The sequence below is a fragment of the Macrobrachium nipponense genome, chromosome 9 (genome assembly GCF_015104395.2).
Source record: "Macrobrachium nipponense isolate FS-2020 chromosome 9, ASM1510439v2, whole genome shotgun sequence".
In the NCBI taxonomy this organism is placed as follows: domain Eukaryota; kingdom Metazoa; phylum Arthropoda; class Malacostraca; order Decapoda; family Palaemonidae; genus Macrobrachium; species Macrobrachium nipponense.
The window spans coordinates 109,912,909-109,923,037 of record NC_061110.1 but is presented as its reverse complement, the minus strand read 5'-3'; positions in this window follow the sequence as shown (position 1 = coordinate 109,923,037).

Genomic DNA, 10,129 nt, shown 5'->3' with positions numbered 1-10,129 from the left:
CCCAATTACTGTTCGTCGGAGCTAGTAAAGATATTAATCCTTTTTTTTTTTGTAATGGAAAAAAAAGAGCGGAAATTCAGGAAATTCAATTAAGATCACACTGTGGAAGTTAATTACGTTACGAATCCTAATTCCTTCATAATCGGGAATCAATAGATATTTATTCACTGAGGTTTCCCATACAATGTTATGGATGAGTAATCTTAGCAGATATCAAAATAAATATATATGTATATAATTATTATTCATTATTGTGAAAAATGGCTCAGGTGTCAATCGGTAATCATATTACCATAATGGTAGGTAATCACATCGCTTCAAAAGATGTTTAATGAATCTTAATGTTTATTATAAATTCAGTTATAGGAAATATGAAGGTATATTGTAAAACTATAAAAGAATTAAGTGATTTCATCACACGGCATCAGCACGATAAGACTAATGTAAACACAAATTCAAAACAATAGCTTCAACAGACGTATGAACTTCAGTAAACTAAAAACAATTGTGAACAAAAAATAGTAGTTTTTTTTAATTGCATTTTGCAGGCCGTACTGTCTTAGATGTAGTTGTTGCAACAACATACTGTTACGAACCGAGAGAGGTCCGCTCTAAGTTCGTTATAATGATAAACAAAAAGAATTCAACACCAACAGTCGAAACTGGGGATACGAATATAGAAAGAAACACTAACACAACAAAGGTTTATTTACAAGCTTACTAACAAAGATAAATGCAGAATGGTATCTCCTATTTACATAAAAAAGGAAAAATCTTACAATGCGTGAACTGGGGAAAATGTGAGGTAATTCAAATACTTGCTGGCCAGTTTTGCGACTCGAAACGATGGCTTCACAAAAGGAGAACAGTGATTGCAGACGTCTTCTTGACTCCGTATTGCAGAATATAATGTCTATTCTTGATACTTGAAGGGCAGGAACTTCTCTAAACCTCTTGCAGAACGTTTCTTCTCTGAAGTCTTGCTCTACGTCGAAATAACTTGGTCGTCCACTCCTGACGATGACTTGACCAGAATTCAACCAACTCTCGAGCGCCTTTTCCTCTCTGATCCTTCGTCGGTTCCTTCTTCTCTTATCTCTCTCGGATGATCTCTGATCTCTGCTGCTGAGCTCTCACTGATCTGATCTATGACTCTTACTAATGATCTCTTACTCTGTGACTAACTGATGATCTGCCTTCTCCTACTTCGTCCGTCGTATTTATACGGCATTCTGGGGGCGGGGCCTACGGCGAACATCACAGACTCCCGAGATTACTGGAACTTCTAAGAAGACTCTAGACGAGGTATTGCATCAGAAATCGCGGCATTTCTCACGTCACGTCGGCGCCTGTCAAGTTCCCCAAAACTCCTGCCGATTCTAGAACCATCATGAGAACAGGCGCTTCCAACACATGCGCAAAAGCATCCTTGCTGCTGAACTTCTCGAAGATGCATTTTCCTTTCCTTTATCTTTCTTTGCTATAAAGCAATTACCATGACACACACCTGTAAATTGAGGTTACTAGTAGTTTCACAAGCCTTGTCTCCACCTATGTACCACAGCAGCTCAAGTGTGTGAAAGGTAGCAACTTTTCATACGTGATCACCCATTCAAGAAGTAGCCAGACTTAAGGCTACTTAACATTTCCCATTAGACAGCTAAAAAAAAATTGTGCATTTGACGGGAATCAGGTTTTTATAGGTGATCGACTAATCAAGTAACAACCAGACTTACCAGACTTTTCTTAACTAACACCTGAAGCTTCAAACTCCTAAAGCTTCTTCATAAAGCTTGTGTCATGTGACAGGAATCAGGTTTTTATAGGTGATCACCAAATCAATTATGAACCAGACTTAAGGTTACTTAACTCTTCTTATCAAACAATGAAACAGGTAAGGCTCGATTAAATAAACCCAGGAACCTACATTAGATACGTTTTTACGCTAACCTTCGCTTAAACGAAGAAACCCAAGCCAAGGAGGAGATCATTTTATATGTATCTCGAGGAAAAATATAAGGATTTTCCTCGCTCTCTTCCTCTTAATTTATTCATGACTCTTACCGTTCCTGAGATGGCATGATATCAAATGCAAAAAAAGAAAGAAAAAAAAATCCCATTCCCTCTGGTCAAAAATGCAAAGGAATCTGGTCATATTTGCGTGTGGGAAGAGCTTGAATTTGGAAAATGAGCATTTATTACACAAATGCCTTCTCGTGGCTTCAGGCAAAATGGCGTCCTACTCAAGCTGAGAAAGATGAGCTACAATGAAAGAAAAGTCTTATTCGGAGGTAAGCCTGTATTTGCATCCGCGAGTCTTCGTTATTGGGGCCAACGAGCCAGTTTTCCTTGCATTAATCAAATTCAACTGTTCTCGAGAGGCATATACATAAGAAAGTATGCAACGTAAGGAATCATGTGCATGTATGTATGCATGGAAGATAGATCCTGTATAAACAAGCAAAAACTTAATATCAACTACAAAATTCAAATTTATAAAAGCATATTTATAGCCATTAAAAAAAAATTCATTTGCATATAAAAATGTATGTATGAATGCATGGAAGATAGAGCCTGTACACAAGCAAAAAATGAATATCAACTACATCATTCAAATTCATAAAAACATATTCATGGCCTATCAAAAAAAATTCCTTTGCATTTAAAAATACATGAAGTGTACTACCCGATGGAAAAATCAATAAGCCTGGTGTTAGTTTTCTTAGGCTTATATATATTCATTTCAATACAAGTTTCTTTTTGAGTGTGAGCTGTATCAGTAATGTTTGTTAAAATTTTATTGTGTTGAATTCAGGAGAATGATAATTTATGTGAAAAAAAAAAATCTATATTTACGAAAGATACCTGAGCTTGGCACGAACCAATGAGGATCTGCGCTAAATATCTACTACCTACCCGTTGTATCTTCGCTCTCATAATACGGTCTTCTATCACGTAGAAAATTCAATCAGCGATATTTCAGGGTTCGGAATGGCTTCCGCTCCACCCTCGTCCGCGCGAAGATTTTCCCCGCGGCTTTTATTGAAACATCTGTGATCGGTGCGAGCGGTATTTCACTGAACTAAACTCATCTCCACTCGGGGGTTGTTTATTTGATATGGGACACGGGAACATTGAAGGCGGGAGCAAAATGTTGCCTCTCACGAACCAGAATCCAGGCACGAACTAAAATGCGTGAATGTTAACGGCGTGCTGAAGCCATCTCTTCCTCGACGATTTATATAAGGAGGGATTTCTGATCATTCTTTCATACTACGTTTTTTGCATGTTTGCTGGTGTTTTTTTTTTTTTTTAGATTAATTTATCCATTTCATTTTGAGGACTTCATTTTTACCAAACTAGCAGCTCTGGAAAGAATCATTAGAATTATATTTGTTTTTGCTTTCTATTCGTAATGATTGGGTACCTGGCTTATGTCCCCACTCTTCATAAATAACTGTTTATCTTACGGGAAGAGCTGTGTTCTGAATTGCAGTTTACAATGAAGAACTTGGATAATCTCATAAAACATAACTCGTTATGTAAACTACTAACTACATTTTCTCCCTTCTTTGCCTATGAGGCATCTTAGTTTATCATCTGCAAATAGTTATATATATATATATATAGATATATATATATATATATATATAATATATATATATATAATATATACACATACATATACATACATATATATATTATATATATATATATATATATATATATATATATATATATATAATAACAGTGGTACTGTAAGTTTCGCAACAGCAAAATTGGGGTTATAGGATACAAAGTGATTTACGTGAAAAATCTGCATTGCCTTACCATGACTGAATTTCTTAAATTCAGAGAAAAATTGGCTGAAACACTTTATTTCAGGACCTTTCAGTTTGATTTCACGCCAATATTTTGGTTGACTGTGATAAACAGTTTGACCTGTGCACTACAGAAAGAAAACAAAAATGATCATTTTGTGTATACATTCGTTCTGAAAAAGCGTCCACCCTGTCACTCACCCAGACTAATCTCTCCCACCAAAGACAGAATAAGAGAGAAACATGGCACAAATCTCATAAAATTACCAGGGCATATTCTCGGCGTCTCCGCTCATTGCATCGTCAAGGTAATGTCATCATGACCTACATTAAAACGACTTGAGTTCCCAATACCTATTAACCTGCCTTCATAACCGCCTATTAAACGCTCAATGCAGGAACTGCTTCCCATGCTACCGTGACGGTCTGTCAATTACGAGGATTGGAATCCGGCGGTTTATTAGGGATCTCGAATCGGGCTCGAATTGAATCTTCCCGGGAAGTTTGGCCTGGCAGAATTAAGCTACTTGTTAGCTCTCCCCGTGGAATAACGAAAAACTGTTATTCGGGTAGTCTATGAAAGCCCGCATTCTGATCACTCCCAGCTGTCTTTGGTAAAGGGAAACTTTACGGGTTCTAAAAAAAAAAAAAAGGAAGGGTTTTCATTTTGTTCTGTGGATGAATATTGAGGTGAAATGTTTACATAGATTATACCCTTACTTTATCGCTTTATAATCTTACACATGAGATTTTCATCCATGCATCTGTCGTGCAATGTAGTCCACAGGAAAGTTTGGTTGCTTTACACTCATCCAGTCTTTGCTCACTTTTCTTATATTCACTTAATGAGGGTTACCAATAAGTGCTCTTAATGAGGGTTACCAATAAGTGCTCTTGTGCGATGTGTCTTTTTGTTGGAATAATTGCTGTACGCAAGGATCTATTCAAAACCAATCAGTTCTCAGCTGCTTCTCATTTAGAACAACTGATAAGAACTATCCTCATGAAGGTGATGACAAGGTCCCTAACGTAGCTTTTAGGTACTCATTTTACCTATTAATGCATAGTTCATGGCCTGTTAGCTTCGTGTAGATCGCCAACTAGAAATCAGTAGAGGCTCGGTATACAAGCATGCATACAATGTGGAAAATACTTCAGTTACATCTTCTTTAATAGGACCTCAAATTTAAGTGGGATTAAAGTATGATCAACATAATATAACTGCGATGACAAGACAACCAGAGACGAAAAATCTATCGTCTTACTTAAAGTAACAGTCTAGAATACACGACGAGACTCAACGTTCTGTGTAGTTCCATCCTTGAGACATTAGCTTAACTGGCATAGTGGTACATCTCAGTTCCAAATATTATTTGGTGGTTGATGGAAGTACAACATCTCCCACTACTGGGGTCTATTGTCAGCTCCAGTCTCACCACTGGTATCCCTTTCGATGACGATGACAGTGAAACTTCGGAGACGGAATGGAACTACAAGGATCCGAAGGTAAAAGATGAGAGAAATACCCTATGCAGTAATAGGTCAAGAGGTAGAACAGAATAAGGAAAAAGAAATGAATAGAAAAAAAAAATACAACATGCTTGTATTAAAAAGCGCTAAAAAGTAAAAAAATAATTTTTTGAGACACATCTTACAATTAATCATGCCAACAAAAACAAAAGCGTGGGTTGCTATACATGGAAGGAAATACTATAAAAGATACAAAAATATATTTCTTCTCTCATAGCATTTCCTTCCAAGATTGGCGCCCACGCTTTTATTTTTGTAAACATTAATTGTTTCAAAACATATATTTTTTTACTTTTTAGTGGATTTCAATAAAAGCGTTTTAAATTCAATTTTATTTTTTTTATTTTATACTCTTTTGTTCTAACAATATTGTAACCGATTTACTGTCGTTGCTATTTCCTCGTTGGACGAGTGGATTTCGCGCTCGGCTACCAATCCGGTGGTCCGACGTTCAATTCTCGGCTCGGCCAACGCTGAACTAGAGGAATTTTTTTCTGGTGATAGATATTCCTTTCTCGATATAATGTGGTTCGGATCCCACATTAAATTGTAGGTCCCGTTGCTAGGTAACCAATTGGTTCATAGCCACGTAAAAATATCTGATCCTTCTGGCCAGCCCTAGGAGTGCTGGTATCAGCTCAACGGTCTGGTAAAACTAAGTTATACTTATTGTCGTAGCTAACGAAATCGAGTCTAAAAAGGTTTGAAAAATCCGTAGAGCTATTAACGTATGCTACCGAGTCAAGAAAGGTATGAACAATCCGAAGAGTTTCATACAGATCCTGAAATACTGGGGGAGGTCACTGTAGGGTCACTAGAGGTCACTGCTGACCTACTGATCATGTAAGGCTATATTGTCACCGGGATTGGGTAACCATGCAGAATTTAAAGTCCATCGGACGAGGGGAACAGGTCGAAAATTGAGCTACATGATTTGAAACAGACAGACAAAAGTAAATATTAATAATAATAATAATAATAATAATAATAATAATAATAATAATAATAATAATAATAATAATAATAATAATAGTAATATAATAATGATAATAATGATAATAATAATAATAATTATATAAAGAAAGGAAGAATGGAAGCTCGAACAGAGCTAAAGTAAAACGCATAAGGGCTGAGGTGACGCTGCAGAGACTAAAACAATTGTTGATCCATTTCGCAATGCATTGGGATTCACAGATCATTAACTTAATTTTCTCAGGTATTTCGAAATAATGAATGTATGTGTGACTTAAATAGCCTCAAGATAAAACGTTGTTATTTAGACCATTTTTTTCAAAATAAAAAAAAATCAAGTAAGTAATTATAAACACACTTCTCCAAACACTAGATAGGCGTTGGGATTGACGTACTTACAGCTGTTGGCATCCCTTGAATATGTTCCCTGTCCTTCGCCAGATTTTGCACTCGCATAAATTTGTCCCCCACCAAAAAAAGGACAAAAATTAATTAACTCAAGTGGTAATTACCTACCTTTCCCGACTTTTTTACTATCGTTATCAAATTTCCCGGAGGCGGCTGTCTAAAAGATGGGAGAGAGAGTTAGAGCTCACTTTATTCACATTTCTTTACAAGGGGCGTTCAACAAATCGGAAAATGGCAGCGTTATAAATTCCCCCCCAATGAAGGAGCGAGACCGAGGAAAATGTTCTTGAAATTTTGTATAGAAGCTAAAATTTTATCGCCACAGCGGCCAGCGCTTGGATGCAGTAATTACGTATTCGCCACTAACAGTTGCTTAAAAAACTTTTAAACTTCAAATAAATCCTGCTTTTGTTGAATGATGGTAAAGGAAAATACATTTACTTGTTCCAGGAATAAATTGTAATTCTCGACAGTATTTAACTTTTTCTGACAAAAAGAAAAAAAATAACTACTGTCAGTATACGTCAAGTGAGAAGTGTTGAAAAAAATCCTCGGCTTATTGGTATCCGCATCGTATGTTTGAGAGAGAGAGAGAGAGAGAGAGAGAGAGAGAGAGAGAGAGAGAGAGTACGTTCAATCTTCTCTAGACACAAATTGAAACAAAAAGTCCTGGAAGCCAGAATCACGGGAAAAGATAATTGATTTCAATTACTGCAAGGAATTCGGATAGTGGAGGGAACACCAAGAGAGAGAGAGACGAGAGATTGACCGAGAGAGAGAGAGAGAGAGAGAGAGAGAGAGAGAGAGATACAAGCAATAACACTAATTTTGTAATACAGTATATTGAAGATCAGTTAGATACACAGATTAGATATATTCAATAGTTTTCGGTTCTGATGCTTCAGTGATAATCATCATCATACTACGGTGAAAAAAACTATAAAAATAAATTTATAATACAAAGCAAATGACCTTTACTGTTCATTCAAAAGAACATGATAAAAATAACAATGACTAAAGAAGACTTTATAACTGCCTGCATAATGCTGAAAACTCCGTGAACACAAATTTCACTGCTATTAAGTCAGAAAGTGCTGACGGACAGACAAAGTCGGGACAATAGCTTTCTTTTCATAAAACTAAAAACGAACTACAAAATCTAAATATATAAATATAAATGGACAAAAAAGTCTTTGTTGTAAAGAATTTCTTTTTTCTAAACATCACTCTGAAATAGTCAAAATACAGCTTTAAAAAATCAAGTATATTAGAACAAGATCATCGATGGAAAGAAAGGACACTTTTATTAGGTGTACTTATAATTCTTTCATAGAGCATTTTAAATATTTCTAAGAGATCCTATTTACCAGATCGATATCAGTTAATTAGATCTAGTCCGAAATTTACCTTAAAGTTCATGTACAAGAAAACAAATGCAGCGGATTTGCATTGCATACACCCTCTTACATTTCAAGGTTCTTTCCACCTTTGTCCTGACGGAAATACATGAGTTTCGGAAAAATGGAGACGTCAGGTAAATGTTGAAATATTGGGTCTCCCTCAAAGGAGGTTATACGTCAGACTGCTGAAGGTTGTTCATTAATCTATAAAGCGAATTCCGTCTCTTTCTCAGACTGCCAGAGGTTCTATCATGTGTCATTGTTTTATCTTGGATGACGCAGAATTGGTAGATACGTAAGGCGTTACAAAGTGCCTCAGTGGCGTGGTTGGTATGGTCTTTGCTTGCCACCTCGGTGGCAGCCAGTTCGATTTTCGGGCATTCCGTTGAGGGGTCAGAGATGTGTATTTCTGGTGATAGAAGTTGCAACGTAAAGGCTAAATATTAAGGAACTGTAATAAGCCATATATATATATGTATATATATATATATATATATATATATATATATATATATATATATATATATATATATATATATATATATATATATATATATATATTAGCTTTTTAAACAATATTTTTATGAACACATTCGTACCTAGTCATTTTTCTAAGTTAAACATGCTAACACAACACATGTATTTTGACCACAATAATTACAAAATAAACTTGCTTATCATAAGAGGTAGATTCATATATAATTTTCTATGGTAATAAGTTTACTTGGTAATTACTGCGGCCAAAGGTGTGTTTAATATGCGATAATTTCTACGTGTGAATATCTTCCCAAAACGACTGATTAAAAGCAATGTCTGCCATGCTACAGTTCTCCAATATTTAAAATCTACTTTGTAGAGCCTTACATATCTATCAGTTCTGCGTCATCCAAGATAAAACAAAAACAAATGAAGAACTCCCTCGCAGTTTGAAATACAATATCCTTTGAGAAAGAGACGAAATTCGCTTTATTAAAGATAAATGAATAACCTTCAGCAGTCTGACATATAACCTCCTTTGAGGGAGACGCAATATTTCAACATTTACCTGACGACTCCATTTTTTTTCAAAACCCATTTATATCTATTAAGCCAGAGGTGGACAGATCCTTAAAATGTAAGAGTGTCAATGCCAGTGTTTCTTAAACACTCCTGCGCAGCGGATCCCTTTTATTAAAACTACCCATGTAGCGGACTCTTTATTACGATTATGATAATATTTAATACTAAAATTTCTACTGAATTATCTATTAATGGCTTATCTTTAACATAAAAGTTTACAGTTTACTTAAAATAACTTTCACAACATTATTAATTTTGCAATTTTGAACACAAACTTTAGTGAACTTAACAACAACGCTTCCTCCTCACATTATCCTGAGGACCCCTTGGAACAATTCCACGGACCCTGGGGGTCAGCGGACCACACTTGAAGAAACACTGGTCTATGCAATACAAATCCACTGCATTTTTTTATTATAAGAGAAACTAAGGATAAGATCCAGTCCTGAATTTTTCATCAGATTAATTGACAATATCAATTTTATACAGATCTCGCAAAGAAGATGGTTAAGAAATATTGAAAATCTCTATAAAGAGAATTAGATCAATAATGGAAAAAATTTTCCATTGTGTGAAAAACTTGATTCATTTTAGTTATATTTTTGCTATTTCAAACTGATGTAAAAAGCAAAAATGCCTAACAAAACAAGACTTCTCTCATTCGTTAATTCTAATATCAACCATTTAGTGACGGCTTTTCTTATGTTATTTTTATCCTATTTTGCATTAGATGTTAAGGCGATATTAACTATCTATTAAGCGAACGGCAAGTTGGTTCTTTACTTTACGTTGATTTTCAGCATTTTTTTTCCGATAATTTACATAACTGAAAACTATTGGCAATAAAGTTAAAGATTAATGTTGGATAGAAATTAATACTACAAGTGGTATCTACTTCGGATTCAAACTTAGGAAAATCTTTATTTCATCTCAATTTTC